At 43.9% G+C, this 22,709-nt stretch overlaps 1 long non-coding RNA gene across 1 annotated transcript; it reads right to left on the reverse strand.

Annotated features, from left to right (window-relative positions):
* Window positions 1-2,391: 2,391 nt before the first annotated feature.
* LOC149287138 (uncharacterized) lies at window positions 2,392-8,529 on the reverse strand. Its single transcript, XR_016277520.1, has 4 exons — window positions 8,214-8,529; window positions 4,969-5,141; window positions 4,328-4,426; window positions 2,392-2,769 (listed from the first exon to the last, which is right to left on the reverse strand). It is a non-coding gene; the product is annotated as an uncharacterized LOC149287138 (long non-coding RNA).
* Between the last annotated feature and the right edge of the window lie 14,180 nt (window positions 8,530-22,709).

A 22,709-nucleotide genomic window follows, 5' to 3' on the forward strand; every position in this document is an offset into this window, starting at 1 on the left:
TTCAGAGGCAGGCAGTAAAAGATGGTGAGTGGTGTGGAAAACAAATCCTGTGGAAAAAGGTGGAGAGAAAGGGTCATTTTTTGGCCGGGAGACAAGCCTAAAGATGGACATGATAGTGTTCTTCAGTTCTGTAAAGGTCTATACTATTAGTGGGCAATGTGTGGCCCTCCAGATGGTGCTGGACTGCAATTCCCAGCAATCCTAGCCAGCATAGCCAATGGTGGAGCATGCTGGAAAGATTTGATAGTGAGGAATGCTGAGGACTGCAGTACACCAATAGTTGGAGGGCCATATACCTCTGCGCTAGATGATTTACAACAGAGGAAGAGGAACTGTTGCCTCCCCCTGACTCTAATTCCCATCAGTCCCACAGAACTAGTGGTGATGGTTGATGGGAGCAGGGACGTAGCCAGGATTTTAGGAGGGGGGGGGGTCCAGACTAAGTGCCACCATTATATTGGGGCTTGGGTGCAGTGGTGCAGCAGCACACACCATTCATTTTTCTAATGGAAGGGGGGGTCCGGACCCCAAGAACCCCCCCCCCCTTGGCTACGTCCCTGATGGGAGCTGTTGTCCTACATCTTGTGCTCCACGTTCTCTGGTATACATAGTACTCAGTGATGAGGAAATATGGCAGGGCAACCCTTTTTTTTGGAATTGTATTCAAAACGGATGCTGATGAGCTGGAGCGTGTCCAAAAGGAGGGCAACCAAAATGGCGAAGGGTCTGGAAACCATGAACCCCTATGAAGAGAGACTTAGGGAGCTGGGTATGTTTATACTGGAGAAGTGATGGTTAAGAGGTAATATTATGAAGGCCCTGTTAAATATTTAAAAAAGCGTCATACTGTGGATGGAGCAAGCTTGTTTTCTGCTGCTCCAGAGAATAGGACACGGAGCAATGGATGCAAGCGACAGGAAAAGAGATTCCACCTCAACACTATGAAGAACTTCCTGATAATAAGACCTGTCCGACAGTGGAAGACATTCCCTCAGAGAGTGATGGAGTCTCCTTCTTTGGAAGTCTTTAAGCAGAGGCTGGATGGCCATCTGCCAGGGCTGCTTTGATTGAGAGTTCCTGCATGGCAGAATGAGGTTGGACTGGATGGCCCTTGCGGTCTCTTCCAACTCTATGATTCTATGATTCTAACCCCATTTTTGAAATGCATACCTGCTTTTGTTGTCGCTCTTGCCTGAAAACATATTCATGAGGTCTCATTCTCAGCAAGAGCAAGAGCAAGAGCAAGAGGAAGGCTTTGGGCTCCACGAGATCCTGTCAAACTTTGCTAGAGGAATAATACGACTTTTGCATTTAAACCTTTTGAAGTATTAATTAAAAAGAATTATGCAAAGGACGAAGGGTTTGAAGTGTGCCTCTGAATCTCAATAAGGCATCGGGATTACAAATAGCCAGGGGAGCTGCGAGAAAGAGAGTGTGAACAGGGAAAGAGAGAGAAGAGAGAGAGACAGGGAAACAAATAAGGGAAACCATTTTCCTCAGAAGAGGCTTCTCTTGCATCTGGGTGTGATGACAAATGTATTACGGCCTGAAGTCAGCAAAGGTTGGACGAAAGACCAAAAGTTGCTTTATTCCTTGCCCCACTGTGGGAGGTCAAGGCAACAGTTTCCCCACACCCTGGAAATTGTATCCTAAGAACAACCCTATGAGGTAGGTCAGGTTGAGAGATAGCAACTAGTCTTGGGTCAGGGGCGATTTTCCATTAAAGAATGGAGCGTATCCAGAGAAAGGCGACCAGCATGGATGAGGCAAAAACAAGGATACTGTACTTTGAGGTTGAGTTCAAGATATAACCATGTTAGCCTGTAGTATGAGTAGGTAGAGAGACCTTGTAGCACCTTGGAGACTAACGAAAGAAGGAATTTGGCAGCATGAGCTTTCGTAGACTGAAGTCTAGGAAAGCTCATGCTGCCAAATTCTTTCTTTCGTTAGTCTCAAAGATGCTGCAAAATCTCTCTACATACTATACATAACGCAATATGACTACCTGCAACAGACAATATGAATGGATAAAGTGGAAGACAGTAGGAATAGATGGAGACCAGGAATGAGTGCATTGCCTCCATTGAGGAAGGCTGCCTTGAGTTTGCAAGACCTGAGCAGGGCAGCTGATGGATGAGGCTCATGAAAGTCTCTCACTCATAGCAACGCCATAAACTGACTGCATGTAATAACCACCACCGCCAATAAATAGGTTTTCAACCTATGTGTGAGATCCCTGTGTGCATCTCATATTTATTTAAATATGTGTGAGGTCTATTGATTGAATTCTGTCTTAAGTAAAACAGACCTGTTTTCTAGGGATCCAGAAAACTATATCCCAACATGCGACTTCAAGACTAGATTGCTGAAGAGGCCAACCACTCTGGACACATACAAAGAAAGAGGGAAATGGCCTGAAATCTCTTTTGTTTTGTTAATATACATCCTCCCTAACTGCTTTCTGGTTAAGCCAGGTAGTTGCCCAGTTCTCCATAGGACAGTGTGGCTCTTACTCCAAGGTGGCTGGTGGTTTCCACACCAATGGGATGATGCATCTAGTCCAGGTTTTTGCTAGGTTTAAGGAGTTGTCGAAGGTGCTGGATTTCTTTAGTGGTTGGGTTTAGCATAATGGAGGGCTCCTTTAGACAAGAGGTGAGTTTCCTTACCCCACGAAATGGGAGCCAGCAGCCATCACTGGGAGCGAGAGGAGAAGAGCAGGTCTGCTTTATTGGCTTTGCTGGGATACAACAGTTTCCCTGCCTTCAGTCCCTGTATCGGGAAAAATAAGATATATAAGAAAAGAAAAGAAATAATAATACACGTGACCCTCCATATTTACTAGGGTTAGGGGCACAAGACCCCAATGAATATGGAAAAACTGCAAATAACAAAAACACCATGCTTTTACCTGAGAGGACACCTCTCTAGGGATGTCTAGGTCCTCCTCTGTGGTCAACGTCCGACAGACACTGACCATAGAACTGCGCTGGAGAAGCTACAAAGGCCTAGTAGAGTAAACTCTCTAGGGATCTCTAGGTCTTTCAGTGCAACTCTGTGGTCAACGTCCGACAGACACTGACCATAGAACTGCGCTGGAGAAGCTACAAAGGCCTAGTAGAGTATTTTCTCTAGGTCTTTCAGTGCAACTTTGTGTTCAACGTCCAACAGACACTGACCATAGAACTGCACTGGAGGAGCTACAAAGGCCTAGTATAGTATTCTCTCTAGGGATCTCTAGGTTTTCCAGTGCAACATTTAGTTAACGTTGACCATAGAGTTGCACTGAAGGACCTAGATATTCCTAGAGAGAACATATTAATCAAATCCGCAAATATCAAATCCGCAAATATGGAGGGATGAGTGTAATAATAATAACAACAACAGTTTAGTTCCTCTTCTCCTCTGACCTGTTCGTTTTCCATCTGGTTATTATGAGAGCTGTGTCGCTAGAATAGTATCTGGGTTTGTCTTTTTTCCCCCTGCTCCCTTCCAACCTTTTTTTTTTACCTTTTGTGTCTTTTACATTTTTTAGACTGTAAGCTTTAGATTAGGGTAGGAAAGCGGTGGCCTTCCAGAGACGTTGTTAGACTGTCATGCTCAGCATCCCCAGCCAGCACAGCCAATGGTGCGGAACGGCAACAAGAAGAGCAATAGCAAGGATATTTCTATACCGCTTCATACTGAACTATGCAGTCTCTAAGCAGTTTACAACATGTACGCCATTGCCCACAACAAGCTGGGTACTCATTTTACCGACCCACAAAAGGACTGAAGGATGAGTGGGCCCTGGAGCCCTCCTCTAGGACTGAACATAGAAAGCTGTGGCTGCAGTTTTCTGCTGCTCCAGAGACTAGAACATAGAACAGAGGATGCAAGCTACAGGAAAAGAGATTCCAGCTCAACATTAGGAGGAACGTCCTGACAGTAAGGGCTGTTCGACAGTGAAACACACTTCCTCAGAGTGTAGTGGAGTCTCCCTCCTTGGAGGTCTTTAAACAGAGGCTGGATGGCCATCTGTCGGGGATACTTTGATGGAGAGTTCCTGCATGGAAGGAGGTTGGACTGGATGGCCCTTGCGGTCTCTTCCAACTCTAGGATTCTATGATTCTAGGAATGCCGGGGTTTGTACTCAGACAACAATTGGAGAGTAACAAATTCTCAATCTCTGCTTTACATTTTCTCCTTATTAACCTTTGCAAGTGGCTCCGAAAGTCTTCCTGTTTGACAAAGGAGGCCAAAAGTCCTTCGGACGCACCATAAATTTGTGTCACTGCAGAATAAGAACTTCACAAAATGGTAGGACAAGTGTATGGCTCAGAGACCTCACCTCCTAGGTTTTGTTTCTCTTTTCGAAACATATCTTTGGACTACAAATCTTGCAGAATAAGAACTTGGAGTCCGTGGAGTCCTGATCCAAAGACGTACGCTATAAGAATGGAGAATGAATATGATTTATTACATAGTGTATGTGGAATACGGTACTATGTAAAAAATATTTTTAAATACTATTTTATGTAGGTTATACTACTACTACTACTACTACTGAGAAGAAGAAGAAGAAGTAGAAACAGTAATACTTTTTCAGTGCTCCTACAGTGGATTAATAGAAAAGGAATCTGCTTAACCACATTTGTAACCAATAACAAAATAAAATTGGTAGAACATATAGCATTGTAAGCCTTGGGGAGAGGATAAAACAGCACATTGTATAGGAGTGTTTTCCAACAGATACAACCAGCGTATAGATTGAACAGCGTACGTTAGTTATGCCTTTTCTTTTAGAAATATTAAATACCTGCCTTTCTCCGAAAAGGTATCCGAAGCAGCTAACAAAACATAGATTTAAAACACAAAGCAAAAGGAAGCACCATGTGGATCAGAGGATTAAAATATCAAATACAGCAGTGCAAACAGTAACTAAAGGCTTCCCTCCCCAAGGAGCAAGTTTAAAAAAGAAGGGTTTATTGCCTTTTATCCAAAAAGCTTAGGCGGGTATCACAAACAACTTGACAACGACTCCGCGGAGGCGATTAAACCCGAAGTTACTCCTCACTGCCTGGGAATTTGGACCTGACGCTCTTCTACTTGTTGTTGTTCATGATGATGTTTGGTTTTGTTTTTGATCCTGCCCTTTTCCTAAGCTGCACAAGAGAAAAACAAACCATGCGCCATGACCCAGAAAAACATGAATGCACCAAACCATTTCTTAAAGCAGCAACCAAATATCAGCGGTACCTAAAGCAAAAGGAAAGCACAGAGGGCTCAAGGAGAAGAGGATGTATTTGAAAATATGGTACAATCAGCACCAACAAACCTAATGAAAAGTCTGTTAAGATAGGAATTGTCACTTTCCGGTGAATGTTGCAGAGTCTGGGGGGTTTTGTTTTGTGTATGTTTGTTGTTGTTCTTACCTGCCCTCAGTTCAACCCGGACTCATGATGATCCTGTAGCTGAGACCGTGAAGTCAAAGGCTTTTATGGCCGGAATCCATAGTTTTTGTGGGCTATGTGGCCATGTTCTAGAAGAGTTTATTCCTGAAAAGGACCTTGGGATCATGGTTAATCATAAGTTGAACAGGAGCCTTCAAGGGTGATGCGCAGAAAGCAAACACCTGCATTAACAGAACCATCGTTTTTGTGAGTTTTTCGGACTATGTGGGCATGTTCTAGAAGAGTTTATTCCTGTTGTTTCACCAGCATCTGCGACTGACATCTTCAGAGAATACTGGCATGGAAGAGAGCATGGAAGAGGGCATCTCTCTTCCATGCCAGCCTTCTCTGAAGATGCCAGCCACAAATGCTGGCGAAACGTCAGGAATAAACTCTTCTAGAACATGGCCACATAGACCGAAAGACCCACAAAAAACTATTCTCCAAGACTTTGTCCTGTACTGCTCTGCTCAGGTCCTTCAGGTTCATGGTCTCTCCAATTGAGTCCAACCATCTGGCCTGAAGCCATCCTCTCTTTCTGTTACCTTTCATCTACCTTTCCTAGCATTATTTTCTTTTCTAATGGTTGGGTCAAGAGGCTACTTGGTTGACTGGCTGAACCCAAAGGCTGCCCAGCAATGGCTCTTCTTCTTCATCTTGGAGAGAAGTGACCAGTGGGGTCCCACAGGGGTCTGTCCTGGGCCCAGTGCAATTCAACATCTTTATCAATGACTTGGATGAAGGAAGAGAGGGCATGCTTATCAAATCTGCAGATGACACTAAACTAGGAGTAGCTAATACCCCAGAGGGGAGGATCAACATTTAAAATGACCTGAATAGATTTAAAAGCTGGGCCAAAGCTAACAAAATAAATTTCGACAGAGAGAAATTTAGGTACTGCACTTAAGGTGCAAAAATGAAACGCATAGATATAAAATGGGGGAGGCCTGGCTTAAGGAGACTACATGTGAAAGGGGTCTAGGAGTCCAAGTAGACCACAAGTTCAACATGAGTCAACAGTGTGATGCAGCAGGTAAAAAGACCAGCGCAATGCTAGGCTGCATCAATAGAGGCATAGTGAAATAATAGTATTATTACTTCAAGGGTAGTGATAGTGCCACTCTATTCTGCTTTAGTCAGGCCCCACCAGTTCTGGGAATCACAATTCAAAAGTGGAGAAACTGGAGCGTGTCCAAAGAAAGGTGACTAAAATGGTGAAGGGTCTTAAACCATGCCCTATGAGGAACAATTTAGGGAGCTGGGGATGTTTAGTCTGGAGAAGTGAAGGTTAAGAGGTAATATGGTAACACTGTTGAAATATTTGTAGGGATGTCATATTGTGGAGGGAGCAAGCTTGATTTCTGCTGCTCCAGAGAATAGGACACAGAGCAATGGATGCAAGCTACAGCAAAAGAGATTCCACCTCAACATTAGGATGAACTTCCTGACAGTAAGGTCTGTTTGACAGTGGAAGACACTTCCTTGAAGAATGGTGGATTTTCCTTCTTTGGAGGTCTTTAAACAGAGGCTGTCAGGGATGCTTTGATTGTGAGTTCCTGCATGGCAGAATAGAGTTGAACTGCGTGGTCCTTGTGGTCTCTTCTAACTATGATTCCCTCAGCTATTCCCTCAGAATGATTGGCTCAGATATTCCCTCAGAATTATTTTCCTCGGAATTTTTGCCTCAGATATTCCCTCAGAATTATTTATTTTCACAGAATTTTTGCCTCAGATATTCCCTCAGAATGATTCCTTCAGATGTTGCCTCAGAATATACCTCCAGAATTATTTATTTCCTCAAAATTATAGCCTCAGATATTCCTTCAAAATAACTCCCTCAGATATTCCCCCAGAATTGTTTATTCCTTCAGAACGACTCCCTAAGAATTATTTATTCCCTCAGAATAATTCCCTCAAGTATTTCCACAGAATGACTCCTTCGGGATGATTCCCTCAGATATTGCCTCAGAATAATTTATTCCCTCAGAATAATTCCCTGGGAAATTATTTATTCCCTCAGAATAATTCTCTCAGATATTCCCTCAGAATGACTCCCTCAGAATAATTCCCTCAGAATGGTTCCCTCCTCAGAATAATTCTCTCAGGTATTCCCTCAGAATGACTCCCTCAGAATAATTTCCTCAGATAGTGTCTCAGAATAATTTATTCTCTCAGAATAATTCTCTTAGATATTCCCTCACGATGACTCTCTCAGAATAATTCCCTCAGAATGACTCCCTGAGAAATTATTCATTCCCTCAGAATAATTGTCTCGGGTATTCCCTCAGAATGACTCCCTCAGATATTGCCTCAGAATAATTTATTCCCTCAGAATAATTCTCTCACATATTCCCTCAGAATGACTCCTTCAGAATAATTCCCTCAAAATGGCTCCTTGAGAAATTATTCATTCTCTTAGAATAATTCTCTCAGGTATTCCCTCAGAATGACTCCCTCATATAGTGCCTCAGAATAATTTATTCCCTCAGAATAATTCTTTCAGATATTCCCTCAGGATAACTCCCTCAGAATAATTCCCTCAGAATGGCTCCCTGAGAAATTATTCATTCCCTCAGAATAATTCTCTCAGGTATTCCCTCAGAATGGTTCCCTGAGAAATTATTCATTCCCTCAGAATAATTCTCTCAGGTATTCCTTCAGAATAATTCTCTCAACTATTCCCCTCAGATGATATTCCCTCAGAATAATTTCCTCAAATATTCCCTCAGAGTGACTCCCTCAGAATTCTTCCTTCAGAATTCTTTATTCCCTCAGAATGGTTACCTCAGAATAATAATTCCATTCCCTCAGGAGGAGGAGGAGGCCTCCTTCCCTGGGCATAATCCGGGCGCCCCTCCTTCCCTCTTAATCTGCTGCTGAGGGGAGCAGCCAATGGCGTCGTCGCTTGAGCGGGGCTGGGATTAGGGCCGGGGCGAATCGCTGGCAATCTTACTGGGATTACAGAACAAAGAGGCGCCCCCCTTCTTCCCTTCCTTCCTTCCCTTCCTTTTGCCTCGCCTGCAGCCGGGCTGGGCTGCATGGGGGGCCCTCTCTTGGCAGCCCCAGGGCCACAAGGGCACCCTCCTTCCCTCCTTCCTCCCCTCCCTTCCTCTCCTCCTTCCCTCCTTCCTTCCTTCCCTCCTTCCTTCTTCCCAGATTAATCCAAGAACCCTGCAATCCAGTTTGGAGGAGCTGGACGCTGGGGAGGCTCAGCCCTCAGGTAAGGAGAGAAACTTTCCCCCCATTTTTGCACAATGATGATGATGATGATGGGGATGATGGCCTTCTCTGTTCACCTTCCCCCCTCCTTCCCTCAGATCTCCAGGTTCTCTGGCTTTTTTTTTGGGGGGGGGGGATAGGAAATGGGACTGGGTCTGCAAAGGAGAAGTTTGTAGGGGTTTTATGGGGGGGGGGCTAAAAGAAAAGGGTGGGGGTCCCTGGTCCTTCTCTGAGGGAAGGCCTCTTCCTTGCCACCCTCCCCTTCCCCTGCCTCTCTGCAGATTAAGATTTCCTCAATCTCTCTCTCTCTCTCTCTCTCTCTCTATACATATATATATATATTTATGTATGTTCCCTCAGGATTATGGGCTCCAAAGACAACAAACATGAAAGGCAAGGGCAAAAGGATGCCCAGAATTAGCTCTAGGATTTATAGCATATTATATATAAACTCTTTCTCCCCCTCTCTACTTATATATATATATATGTGTGTGTGTGTGTGTGTTTGTGCATTATATATGTGTATATGTATATATATATATATATTATATATAGCTTACATATAATATAATATGTATATAACTTACATATAATATTTTATATATATATATTTTACATATAATATTATATGTATATAATTTACATATTATATATATATATAGTTTACATATAATAATATACATTATACATATATATATATATAGCTTACATATAATATTATATAAATATATATAGTTTACATATAATATTATATAATATATATATAGCTTATATATAAAATATATAAATATATATTATATATAGTTTACATATTATATATATATAGCTTACATATAATATTATATAAATATCTCTATAGTTTACATATAATATTATATAATATATATATAGCTTATATATATATACTATATAAATATATATATATATTATATATAGTATACATATAAAATATATATATATATATATATATATATAGCTTACATATCATATTATATAAATATAGAGTTTACATATAGTGTATATATATATATATATATACATATATGTATAGCTTACACACACAAATATATAGCTTACAAATAATATATATATGTATATAGATAGATAGATAGATAGATAGATAGATAGATAGATAGATAATCTATAATATTATATGTAGGCTGTCTCGCTCTCTGTCTAAAACATGTAAGATATAGATCTCATCTCATATACAAGCTAGATATAATTTTGGGTACCATTTTGCTCTTGCGTTTGAATATTTGTTGTTTTTGGAGGCTGGGGCAGGAGACTTGAATTTAAGACCAGTTGAATGAAATGTTGGGGAGGCGTTGGGGGTGATGGAGGCTTCTTCTTCCCTTCTACTTTTCTTCTTCTCCTTGAGGATGGAGACTTCTTCTTCTTCTTGGGGGATAGAGGCTGCTTCTTAGGCATGGAGAGGTCTTCTTCAACCTCTCTTCTTCTTCTTGGGGTATGGAGGCTTCTTCATCTTTTCTTCTTGGGGGATGGAGGCTTCTCTTCTTCTTGGGGGATAGAGGCTGCTTCTTAGGCATGGAGGCTTCTTCTTCAACTTTTCTTCTTCTTCTTGGGATATGGAGGCTTCTTCATCTTTTCTTCTTGGGGGATGGAGGCTGCTTCTTGGGGGATGGAGGCTTCTCTTCTTCTTGGGGGATGGAGGCTTCTTCTTCTTCTTCGGGGATGGAGAGTTCACCTCCTCCTCTTCTTCTTAGGGGATGGAGGCATCTTCCTCCTCTTCTCCTTCTTGGGGGATTGAGGTTTCTCTTCTTCTTCTTCTTCTTCTCTTCTTCTTGCGGGATGGAGCCTTCTTCTCTTCTTGGGATGGAGGCTTTGTCTTCATCTTCTCTTCTTCTTGTGGGATGGAGGCTCCTCGTCCTCCCTGCTTTCTTCTCCTCCTTTTCTTCTGCAGTTTGGGAATGAGGTCAGCCAGCCCCAAGATGAAGGAAAGTGAGTTGAGGATGCATTCAACCCCTTTCCCTTTCCTTGTACGTTTGGTATATAACTCTTTCCAAGGCACGTTCCTTCTGTATGCCCCCCTTGCAGCCATGGAAGCCCACCTTTGGACCACACTCTCTCAGCCTCCGCCTTCCCCTGAGGCTGAGAGAGCAAGCGAGAGAAAGAGTGACTTGCTCTGGACAACATCTGGACCAGAAAACATCTGGCCAAGGAAACCCCATGACGCCTTAGGGTCGCCTCGAAGGCATGCAACAACCCAGCAAGCCTTTCGCCTTCTTTTCACGACTCAAAGCAACCAAAATGTCTATTTTTCTTCTTATTTCATGCATTTGACATCTCAGGTGCTGCACTCTGTTGACATTTTGTAAACAAGCAACTGATGCATACACTGTGTGTGTATGTCACTTTTTTGGGATACATAGCAGTAGCAATAGCAATTTCTATACCGCTTAATAGTGAACTCGGCACTCCCTAAGTAGCTTACAATCTGTAGGCCAATTGTCTCCAACAAGCTGGGTCTTTATTTTACCGACCTATGGAAGGATGGAAGGCTGAGTCAACCTTGGAGCCCTCCTCTAGGATCGCACTCACAACATTTTGGCTGCAGGACCAGCATTGATGTTGGTCAGTTCCTCCTCCTCCTCTTCCTTGAGGTGTCTCAAAAGGGAAGATCCCTTCTCTTTCCAACCCTCTTGACATGTCTGTCCTAATCTGAGACAGTAGATTACATACAGTGGAACCTCGCCATACGCGGGGATCCGTTCCGGATCCCGCCGCGTATGGTGATTTCCGCCTATTGTAAACAATGGGGCTTGTGCACGGCGGTGCGGAGGTGCGCGGGGCGCAACGGGCGCGCGCGCCCATTCAACTGAACGGGACACGCCGCCCCTTCTGCCCCATGCGCGCGCCGCGGCTTGAGCACATATGCTCAAGGCCGCATATGGCGCGCCCACCTATGGCGAGGTTCCACTGTATTATTATTGGGGGATCTTATTATTATCAGGGGAGCCTACATCTCCCACTTTTTAAGTGTTGCTGTTGTTGCGTGCCTTCATAGAATCACAGAGATGGAAGAGACCCCAAGGGCCATCCAGTCCAACCGCTGCCATGCAGGAACTCTCAATCAAAGCATCCCCAACAGATGGCCATCCAGCCTCTGTTTAAAGACCTCTAAGGAAGGAGACTCCACTACACTCCGAGGAAGGAGTTTGTTCCACTGCTGAACAGCCCTTACTCTCAGGAAGTTCCTCCTAATGTTGAGCTGGAATCTCTTTTCCTGGAGCTTGCATCCATTGTTCCGGGTCCTTTTCTCTGGAGCAGCAGAAAACAAGCTTGCTCCATTATCAGTATGGCACCCCTTCAAATATTTAAACAGGCCTATCATATCACCTCTTAACCTTCTCTTCTCCAGGCTAAACATGCCCGAGTCATTTCCGACTTAGGGTCACCCAGTTTTCTTGGTGAGCTTCTTCATTGCCATCCTCAGAGGCCGAGAGAGTGTGACTTGCCCAAGCTCACCTACTAAGTTTCCATGGCTGAGCCATAAATAGAACCAAGGTCTCCAGTGGCGTTCTTCTCTTCTCCACAAGTTTTCCGTGGCTGAACCTGCATTCAGACCCAAGTCTCCAGAGTCATAATACAGTACCCCAAAACCACATTGGCCCTGCACCTTTTAAAGTGGGAACCCCTTTTCCTGGGTTGCAGTATGCTTGCAGTTAGATCTGTGGTGAAGGAATGGCGATCTGTGTATGCTCAGAGGTGCTGTTTTTCACAGCATTTGAAAAGAGCATTCTGCAGATGAGGGGGAGGTAATCCTTTGCGCAGAAACTAGCATCTTGACTGTCGTGTTCAGGGTTTTCTGCAGTTAGCTTCAATTCAAGTGCCATTTAAAGACGAGGGCACCTTTTAGCCGAAGGATAGCTCAGAATTGCGGCTTTGGTGGGCTGGTTGTGACTTTCCCTTCTTGTGTCTGATACCTACAGTGTTCTTTTTAAAGGTGTGTATGCGTATATGTATGCGTATGTGTGTGTGCTTGGGAGGGAGAGTTGCGGGCACTGTCGGAGCAGCCCAGGCTCCTTCTGCGTGGACTGAGACGGATGGCACCCCTTGGCGACATCTTTCAGGTTTGTAAATGGGGGGCTGATGGTGGGAAACCCACCCCAAACAGATTTATCCATCAGCAGCAGTGAGACGCTGCAGGAGAAAAGGAAAGAAGGGAGGGAGGAATCAACCCAGCACAGCAGCATGGCTTAAAAATAGAAACGAGTGGTTTAACCGGCAAGGCACTCCCTGGTTTTTATTCTTCGTTTTTTGCAAAACCGCTCACCAGACGCAAGGAAATGTGGCCAACGTGCTTTTGCCCTCCGGAAGGGAAATGTCTCTGGGGGTCGGCAGCGGTGTGGGGTTCAAACGCTGGCTCTGTACAGGAGGGTTGAACCCTTGTGGAGGTTCAATCCCTTTTCTAAACTGGGACTTCCCAGTAAGGAAAAGAGAGAAGAGTCAGAAAGGGCTGAATCATTGGGAAGGCTCCGATCAGATCAGATCCCTTTTGGGATGCTGCAGATGTTGGTGCATTTCCAGTCTTAGTTCCACCTGGTTACTGGTATATCAATAGATGTTTTGCTCAAGGTGATCCCTCTGCCCAGTAGGGCTGTGGGTCCGTCAAAGTCCCAAGTAGCATGGCTGAAAGGTGTTTTTCATCTGCATCCAATTTGCAGATGACACCAAATTAGGAGGAGTAGCTAATACCCCAGAGGAGAAGATCAAAATTCAAAATGACCTCAATAGATTAGAAAGCTGGGCCAAAACTAACAAAATGAACTTCAGCAGGGAGAAGTGTAAAGTACTGTAACTTAGGCAGAAAACATGAAAATGCATAGATATAAGGTGGAGGACACCTGAGTTGACAACAGTACATGTGAAAGGGATCTAGGAGTCCAAGTAGACCACAAGTTGGACATGAGTCAACAGTGGGATGTGGCAGCTAAAAAGGCCAATGCAATTCTAGGCTGCATCAATAAAAGTATAGTATCTAGATCAAGGGAAGTAATAGTGCCATTCTGTTCTGCTTTGGTCAGGCCTCATTTGGAATAATCCTGTGTCCAGTTCTGGGCCCCACAATTCACAAAAGGATCTTGAGAAGCTGGAGCATGTCCAGACAAAGGGGATCAAAATGGTGAAGAGTATGGAAACCATGCCTTATGAGGAGAGACTTAGGGAGCTGGAGATGTTTAGCCTGGAGAAGAGACAGCTAAGAGGTGGTATGATGGCTCTGTTTAAGCATTTGAAGGGATGTCATATTGAGAAGGGAGCAAACTTGTTTTCTGTTGCTCCAGAGAACAGGACCCAGAACAATGGATGCAAACTCCAGGAAAAGAGATTCCAGCTCAACATTAGGAGGAACTTCCTGACAGTAAGGGCTGTTCGACTCACTTGGAGTATAGTGGTGTCTCCTTACTTAGAGGTCTTTAAGCAGAGGCTGGATGGCCATCTGTTGGGTATGCTCTGATTGAGAGTTCCTGCATGGCAGAATGGGGTTGGACTGGATGGCCCTTGGGGTCTCTTCCAACTCTATGACTGTATGAAATTTATGACTTTGAATGTGTTAGTATCAGGTTCATCTTTTACCTGTTAAATGGGTATATTCCACCAGATAGACCACTGCAGTGGTCTTTTCTCCTTGAAAAGTGTTTGGAAGCTATGCCAGGCCGTATAGACTTTAGAGACCACAAATTACTGGTCTTCTTGACCTGAATTCATTGGTTGCCATTTTGTTCCCAAGCTCAAGTCAAGGTGTTTGTTTTGACCAACAAAGAGCTGGCTATTTGAGAGACTGCCTCCTTCCATATGAGCCTGCCTAGCGAAAAAGATCTCAGCAGAGGCCCTTTTGCGTGTCCCACCGCCGTAAAAAGCTAAACTGGTGAGTACACAAGCCTGGGCCTTTTCTGTGGCAGCACCTTCATTGCGGAAGAGTAGTCTGCCTAAGTGTATCTTTGTGAGTCACCTTTGGGAATTCCTGGAGAACAGGAAAGGTCCCAGCAGACAGGAGGAGGACATTTCCAAAAGGGGGAAAAAGAGGATTCAAACAGTGCTTATTCAGCCTGACATCAATACCACGAAGGATTTTAGAGCAGATCATTAAACAAATGGTCTGTAAGCATTCAGAAAGGAATGCCATAATAGCAAATAGTCAACATGGGTTTCTCAAAAACAAGTCGCGCCGGACTAATTGATAAAGAGGTTGAATAGCACTGGGCGCAGGACAGAAGTCTATGGTGTCTCACTAGTCACTTCTCTCCAGGATGAAGAGGAGCCATTGTTGCTCACCTTTTTGATTCAACCAGGTACAAGTCCACCTGACAGTAGCACTGTCTAGCCCACCTTTTACTAGATTTGTGAAGTCAAAGGCTTTCATGGCTGGCATCCATAGTTTTTTTTACGAGATTGTTTGCAAAAATATCATGGGGGACCTTGTTGAAGGCCTTGCTAAAGTCAAGATACGCTACATCCACAGCATTCCCTTCATCTACCAAGCTGCCAATTTCATCTAAAACTTGTTCTTTTTTCTCCCATAGAATGACCAACTTGGTAGATGAAGGGAATACTGTCAATGTAGCATATCTTCATTTTAGAAAAGCCTTTGAAAAGGTCTCCCATTATATTCTTGCAAACACGCTCCCCTGGCAGGCTAGATAGTCCTACTGTTCAGGGGACTTGTCATTGCTTGACTGGTTGCACCCAAAAGGCCTCTTCCAATTCTATGATGCATTAATTACAGTTGTGTGCAGGAGCGGGAGTCCCTTAATCCCCCGATGCTTTGCTTGATCCACAAGACTGGCCCAGTGCTGGGCTAGGTGCATGAGGAGCATGCCTGGAATCTCTCTATACATTATTTAAAACGAAGAGGTGGGGCTCGTGGATTTAATTAATAACCTCTTTCCTCCACAATTTGATCACTGCTAAAGGTTTATGGCGCAAGATGTTGCAGAGAGGACAAAATACAGCACTGAGCGAAAAACATTTTACAGATTCCATGCTCTCTGTGAGTCACGCTTAATACCAGATTTTTGGTGCATGATTCTCATTCAGAGAGAAAATCCTATAGGCCTTGACTGGTGAAGGTGTTTACTGGTGGTTGTATCATAATATAATAAGAATAAGGATATTCATTTATGTCCTGCCTTTCTCCCAACAACGGGTCTCAGGGTGGCATATGACATATCTAAACAATTCAGATTAAAAACTCTGCAGGCATTTGGACAGACGCATAAATAAAAAGTTATCTGAAAAGCAATTATAACAATTGGTCAGGTTAAAACATTAAACATTAAAAGTCATTGAAAAGTGCTTCAGTGTGGTATTTAATGACAGTTAGTCCTCCACATTTGTGGCTTTGCCTTTTGCGGATTTGATTATGCACAGATTTGACTAGTAAGTTCTCCTTAGGAACCTATAGAACTTTCAGTGTGACTCTGTGACAGAAGTTGCCCTGGAGGACCTAGCAATTCCTAGAGAGAACACTTCTTCAGGCATTTGTTGATTCTCCAACGCAATTCTGTGATCAACGTCTCACAGGTGTTGACCATAGAGTTGCGCTAGAGGACCTAGACATTGCTAGAGAAAACACTTTCTCAGGCATTTGTAGATCCTCCAACGCAATTCTATGATCAACCTCTCACAGATGTTGACCATAGAGTTGCGCTGAAGGACCTAGACATTCCTAGAGAGAATGCTTCTCCAGGTATTTGTCGATCCTCCAATGCAATTCTATGATCAACTCTTCACAGATGTTGGCCATAGAGTTGCACTGGAGGACCTAGACATTGCTAGAGAGAACACTTTCTCAGGCATCTGTAGATCCTCCAACGCAATTCTATGATCAACTCTTCACAGATGTTGACCATAGAGTTGCGCTAGAGGACCTAGACATTGCTAGAGAGAACACTTTCTCAGGCATCTGCAGATCCTCCAACGCAATTCTATGATCAATCTTTCACAAATGTTGACCATAGAGTTGCGCTGAAGGATCTAGACATTCCTAGAGAGAACGCTTCTCCAGGCATGTGTTGATCCTCCAATGCAATTGTATGACCCATTTCTGTCAGATGTTGACCACAGAGCTACGCTGGAGGACCTAGAGATTCCTAGAGAGGCGTTCTCTCAGGTTAAAAAAAATAGTGTTTTTGTTATTTGTGGGTTTTTCACTTTTCACAGGGGTCCTGTGCTCCCGCGAATGTGGAGGGACCACTGTACTTCCTTTCACCTTGCCACATCCTCTAACATGAAACTAATGCACTAAAAACTCTAATCTGTAGCCTTCCTGACTATAGGCACACCAGTGACTCCTGAAATGCCATGAAATGATCACAGAACATTTGAACCGCTCAGGGGGAATGTATATACTGTTGAACATTGGCAAGTGGCACTTTTCTCAGAGAGGGTAAGCAGGCAGTTCTTGCCAATGGTAAGAAGTTCTCTGCTTGTCATCTGCTTGATGTGGCGTGCAGTATGGCAGCGCATTGTCATTTAAGGAATGCGCCAAATTCTGTGGCCTGAGGCATGGAAGTCGAGGTTGTGATACCCACCTCGGAAGCCCAGTGGCATAACAGTGAGCTGGGAAAGACCAAAAACAGAGGAATTGTGTGGATTGTGACAGAAAGGTTGGCCGGAGTTCAGGCCGTGTATTCTCGACTGTGCTGCAAAAGTGCTTAGAGCAGATAATCTGCATCTTGCATCAGTCATAAATTATGACAGTCGATTTACTTAGGTTAAATTGCACTGCTGCTTCTAGCTAGATGCCGGAAGTTAGGGAACGAACATGGGGGCTGCTGTGAGAACCATTGCTTCTGATCCTTGCAATCTCAGCTGATATTTCTCTGCATTACGTGTGTCTATCAGGATGTGTTGGACTACAATTCCCACCATCTTCATCCGCGCAGCTGATGAAGGATGCCTGGTTGAATGACCCTGCTTTACACCAACATCAGAGCAATTGCCTGCTCTCCTGATGTCACAAAAGATTGTATTCCTTTATGCGCACAGTGACAAATCCTGCTCTTGTGTATGTCACGATTGCTGAGTGCATGCAGTGACTGGAATACCTAGGACACTGGGCTGGACTAGTGTAAGTCTACAATACATAGCTGCATCAATTTAATGCTACTGTAACTATGATAGCTTCCACTTTATGGAATCCTGAGATTTGTAGTTTGGTGACATGCTTAGCACTAAGTGGCTTGCGTCCTGTTGGTGGATTATGCATGTGCAAATGCAGCTTACATGCATGTACCATATATAAGTCGACCTCATTAATAAGTCGAAGGCAGGTTTTGGGGCCAAAATTATGGAATTTGCTGTGACCCATGGAGAAGCTGAGGATAAAACTTAGAGGCATACAGCAAAAGACCTAAAGGACGAAGCAAAGCAAAACAGTGTCAAACAACATACAAAATTCTAGCTTACTCTTAAGGCTGGATGGATGAGAGAGAGAGCGGTTCGGTCTTCCAGGACAGATTATACTCTTGCTTTTCACCAGGGGATGGTTCCTTCTTTTAAATAAGAGTTAAGATACAATACACTTGTCCCTCCACATTCGCTGGGGTTAGAGGCACAGGATCCCTGTGAATATGGAAAAAAACACAAATAACAAAAACACAATGTTTTTACCCAAGAGAACACCTCTCTAGGAATCTCTAGGTCCTCAAGTGCAACTCTGTGGTCAACATCCACCAGACATTGCGCTGGAGGAGCTACAAATGCTCAGTGGAGTGTTCTCTCTAGGAATCTCTAGGCCCTTCGGTGCGACTTTTGAGTTTTAAGCCATCCTAATGCAGGAGAAATCAAAGGCGATGGGTTTTGCCACCTTTATCACGATATTGCAGTTCTTCTGCAACAGAAACTCATATTATAACAACTTTTTAAACAACTATTATTAATCTTACAAGTTGCAAATGCCCTACAAAGCTGAGCTAGGAAAAAACAAGCAGCGCAAACAAGCGGTGACAGAAATGTCTGGGGAGAAGGTTGGCCATAGTTCAGGCAGCATGTTCCTGACTGTGCTGCAAAAGTGCTTAGAGCCGATAATCTGCATCCTCCATCAGCAAGATAGGTCGGTCTATCTATCTATCTATCTATCTATCTATCTATCTATCTATCTATATCTATCACCTGTTTAAATCATATCAATTAATAATGCACACAAAAAGTACAGCCATCATTATACACCCTTTCCTTACCAACAATTTCCTACAATGTCTTCACCTTCTGAGAGAAGGGCAAATGAGGGACGCAGTCTAGCTTCCCTGAATTGGAGAGCAGCCATGGAGAAAGCCCTTTCCTATATCCCAACCATGTACCTGTGAGAATGGCATGACCAGGGTCCCTCCAGAAGATTTCTAAATATGGGTAGACTTATATAATAGAATGCGAAAGGATTAGATGGATCAATATTTGGTGCAACGTAGCAGGCATTTCCACTTTGTAAATAGAGGCGCTTAGGTCCACTCCAACTTGGATGCTGTCATTCAGTGGTTCCCAAACTTTGGTCCTCCAGATGTTTTGGATTTTGGCCCCCAGAATTTCTGGCTATCGGTCAAGCTTTTGTAGGGTTTCTGGGAGTTGAAGTCCAAAACATCTGGAAGGCCAAGGTTTGAAGATCACCGGTGTAGTCGATACGGTACCAGTGGTTGCAAGCTTGGCTCCTGTTTGTCTAGCTGGGATTCCCAAGGGCTGCGAGATGGAAATTCAGAAGGTCATCACTAAGTTTTGCTCAATTAATTGCTCAATTTAGATTTGTACTTTATATGTTGAGTTAAAAGATTAAGGTTAGGAGGTGATACGATAGCTCTGTTTATGTATTTGAGGGGATGTCATATTGAGGAGGGAGCAAGCTTGTTTTCTGCTGCTCCAGAGCATAGGACACAGAGCAATGGATGCAAGCTACAGGCAGGAGTGGAGACTCTCCTACTTTCAAACTCACACCTTAAATAACCACATCATAATGCTCTCTCCATCATTCTTGTGAGTGAAATTATTTTGACAGGGTAAACGCACACATTTCATGCGCTTGAATCTTCCTTCCTCCACCCGGCCCTTTTCTTTTTCCATCTTTCCACATTGCAACACCGCCCAGTGCATCCAGGCTAGCACCTGCCATGGTTATTTTACATTTGAGCTTTGCAAGGCAGGTGGAAGGTGTGTGTGTGTGTGTCCCTTTTTGTTATTCAGCACTTAACAGGTGACGGCGCGAGATATTTATCCAGAGCCAAGGTGTATTCTGAAACCTTTTTGGCGTTCACAGCCTTTTCTGATAAGGCACGGGTTTTAAATTCCACTTGTTTTCCAGTGCGGAAAAGGTAGAGGCCTCTGTGACCATATCTGGGTCACAGGGAACTTTGCTGGGTGGTTTTAATCAGGATATTAGCCGGAGGAGTCTACCGCTGACTTTCTGTTGTCAGGTCAGGTCTGTCTTCCTCTCTTTACCTGCTCCTCTCTTGCCTTCCAAAGGCATTTGTGCTTGTATTCCATTTTAATTCTACACCTGTCTTCTCTCTTCCCCCCTAGAAAATCCTCCAGAGTAAGTTAGCCCGAGATAGAGAGAATAAGAAAGGGACTGGTTCATATTTGGGAGGTGAGTTCAATGGCCGAGAAAGGATTTTGACGTTGGCTCTCTTTGATCCAGGACGCTTTGTCGGCGCAGTCCCAAGCAGGCCTGGGTAAGCTCTTACCTGATACCTGGGGCTCTTTCACACTACACACCCATAGTGCTCTGATCCTACTTTAACTGCTATGGCTGCATTCTGTAGAATGCTGGGGTTTGTCGTTTGGTGAGTCGTTGAAATCCTCTGGCTGGAACTATGGAATACTTCTCCGTAAACTGCAAATCCCAAGATGCCATAGGAAGAAGCCACAGTGGTTAAAATGAAATCGAAACACAATAATAGCATCATGTGAAAGGGTCCTCTTAGGGGCCATTGCCATGTCCCCACTGGCCATCTTCCATAGTGGACGGTCACTCCCACTATCCCCCGCCAGCATGGTCACTAGGCTTGCTGAATAGAGTTGATGTTGTCCAGTACACCTGGAGGATGGATTATATTCTATCTCACAGACACCAGAGGCCATCCAGTCCAACCCCTCTGCCATGCAGGAACTCACAATCAAAGCACCCCCAACAGATGAATATCCAGCCTCTATTTAAAGACCTCCAAGGAGGGAGACTCCATCACTTTCTGAGGGAGCGTCTTCCACTGTCGAACAGCCCTTACTGTCAGGAAGGTCCTCCTAATGTTGAAGTGGAATCTCTTTTCCTGCAGCTTGCATCCATTGCTCCAGGACCTATTCTCTGGAGCAGCAGAAAACAAGCTTGCTCCCTCCTCAATATGACATCCCTTCAAATATTTAAACAGGGCTATCATATCACCTCTTAACCTTCTCTTCTCCAGGCTAAACATACCCAGCTCCCTAAGGCGTTCCTCATAAGGTTTCATGGTTCCAGATCTTTCACCATTTTGGTTGCCTTCCTCTGGACCTGCTCCAGTTTGTCAATGTCGTTTTTCATCTGGGAGGAGGCTGGTGTATATGCAAAGCTGGTTGGACCAACCCTTTGATGTTGGTGTAAAATAGTTTCCTGTGTTCCTATGGTTGTTACTGCGCTTGGGCTCAATGCTTTAGGTGTGCAGAAGTGTGGAAATAAATGATTCAATAGCATCTCTTTCCCTCCCTTTGCACTCCTAGCATGGGCCTACATCAAGTGCTTCTCCATTAACCCTTGGCCTGTCTGAATATGTGTATATTTTTTGCTTTCCTTCAACATCACTGGGCATTTCTATTATGGCTGGGCCAAACGTTTTCCAAATCCAGGTGATATGGCATTTAAAGCCAGAGGGTTATTAATACAAATCTTGCAGCGGCTGATATTAAGATATTAAACTTTGATTAAAACCATTAGAATTAGTGTTCAACGGTATTGATTAACAGGGAGGACAGACTGAGAGGGCTGCCCAGCTGGTGCAGAGAAGGCTGTTGCAAACAGAGGAGAAAATGTTCAAGTGAGTCTTTCTTTGGCCTGTTCCAGACTGCCAAAATAAAGCTGCTTTGGGTCTCTTTGGAGGTATGCTATTTAAATGATGCATGGGTCCTAAGAGTCCGGAGGTTGTGCCAAAGCCACACTCCATTCCTAAGCACTGGAGGGCAGCTTTGGTGCAGCTTCCGGATTCTTAGGATGCACGCATCATTTAAACAGCATACCTCCAAAGAGACCCAAAACAGCTTTATTTTGGCAGTCTGGAACAGGCCTTTGTTTCCTTTTTGGAAGGGGTGTTCCCAGGTGCTGCCTTCTTTCACCAGATTATTCTCCTCCCTCAAAAGCATCTGAGGAAGTAGACTAAAGTCTACGAAAGCTCATGCTGCAAACGTCTTTCTTTCTGTTAGTCTCAAAGGTGCTACAAGAGCTCTACATACCCACTCTCCTCCCTACAGTTAGTGCCTCTGATTTCTTCTCCTTCTCCAGGGTTGGATAACTTATCTGACTACATACAAACCGACATTTGCGAGTGTAATTAAATCTCTACCGTCCCACTTTTTCAGCTGCTTTTAAAACGTCCTGCTGGCCTTCCACTTTCCCCCTTTGCCCTCTGCTCATTTAAGTTGCCGCAGACTGAATTCAAAATACAAATGTAATTTGGGCTCAGTTATCTTAGCAGTGGGAGAAGCGAGGAGGAGGTTGAAGCAAATAGCTCCAGACTACTCTCCTAGCTTGTCTGGTCCTCTTCATTAGTAACTTTTGCCATGTAAAGTCGAAGGCTTTCATGCCCAGCGTCCATAGTTTTTTGTGGGTTTTTCATGTGGCCATGTTCTTAACTTTTGTCATCTTGACCACATCCTGATGTTGCTTCAACACAAAAGAAGTGTGGATCCTCTCTACTCTCTCATCTATTCGACCTTTTGGATCAGCACTAACAGTTAACGTCTGCTGGAATTTTCTAAGTTCTTTGGCACCCTTTCCCTTTGCATCATCCTTTGCATCCTTTGTTACACGCCCCTAAGTTTTACCCTTGACTTATCCATGGCTCATATCAAAATCCATAATTT

The sequence above is a fragment of the Sceloporus occidentalis genome, unplaced genomic scaffold (assembly GCF_023333645.1).
Source record: "Sceloporus occidentalis isolate IW3139 unplaced genomic scaffold, rSceOcc1.0.p SCAF_64, whole genome shotgun sequence".
Taxonomy (NCBI): Eukaryota; Metazoa; Chordata; class Lepidosauria; order Squamata; family Phrynosomatidae; genus Sceloporus; species Sceloporus occidentalis.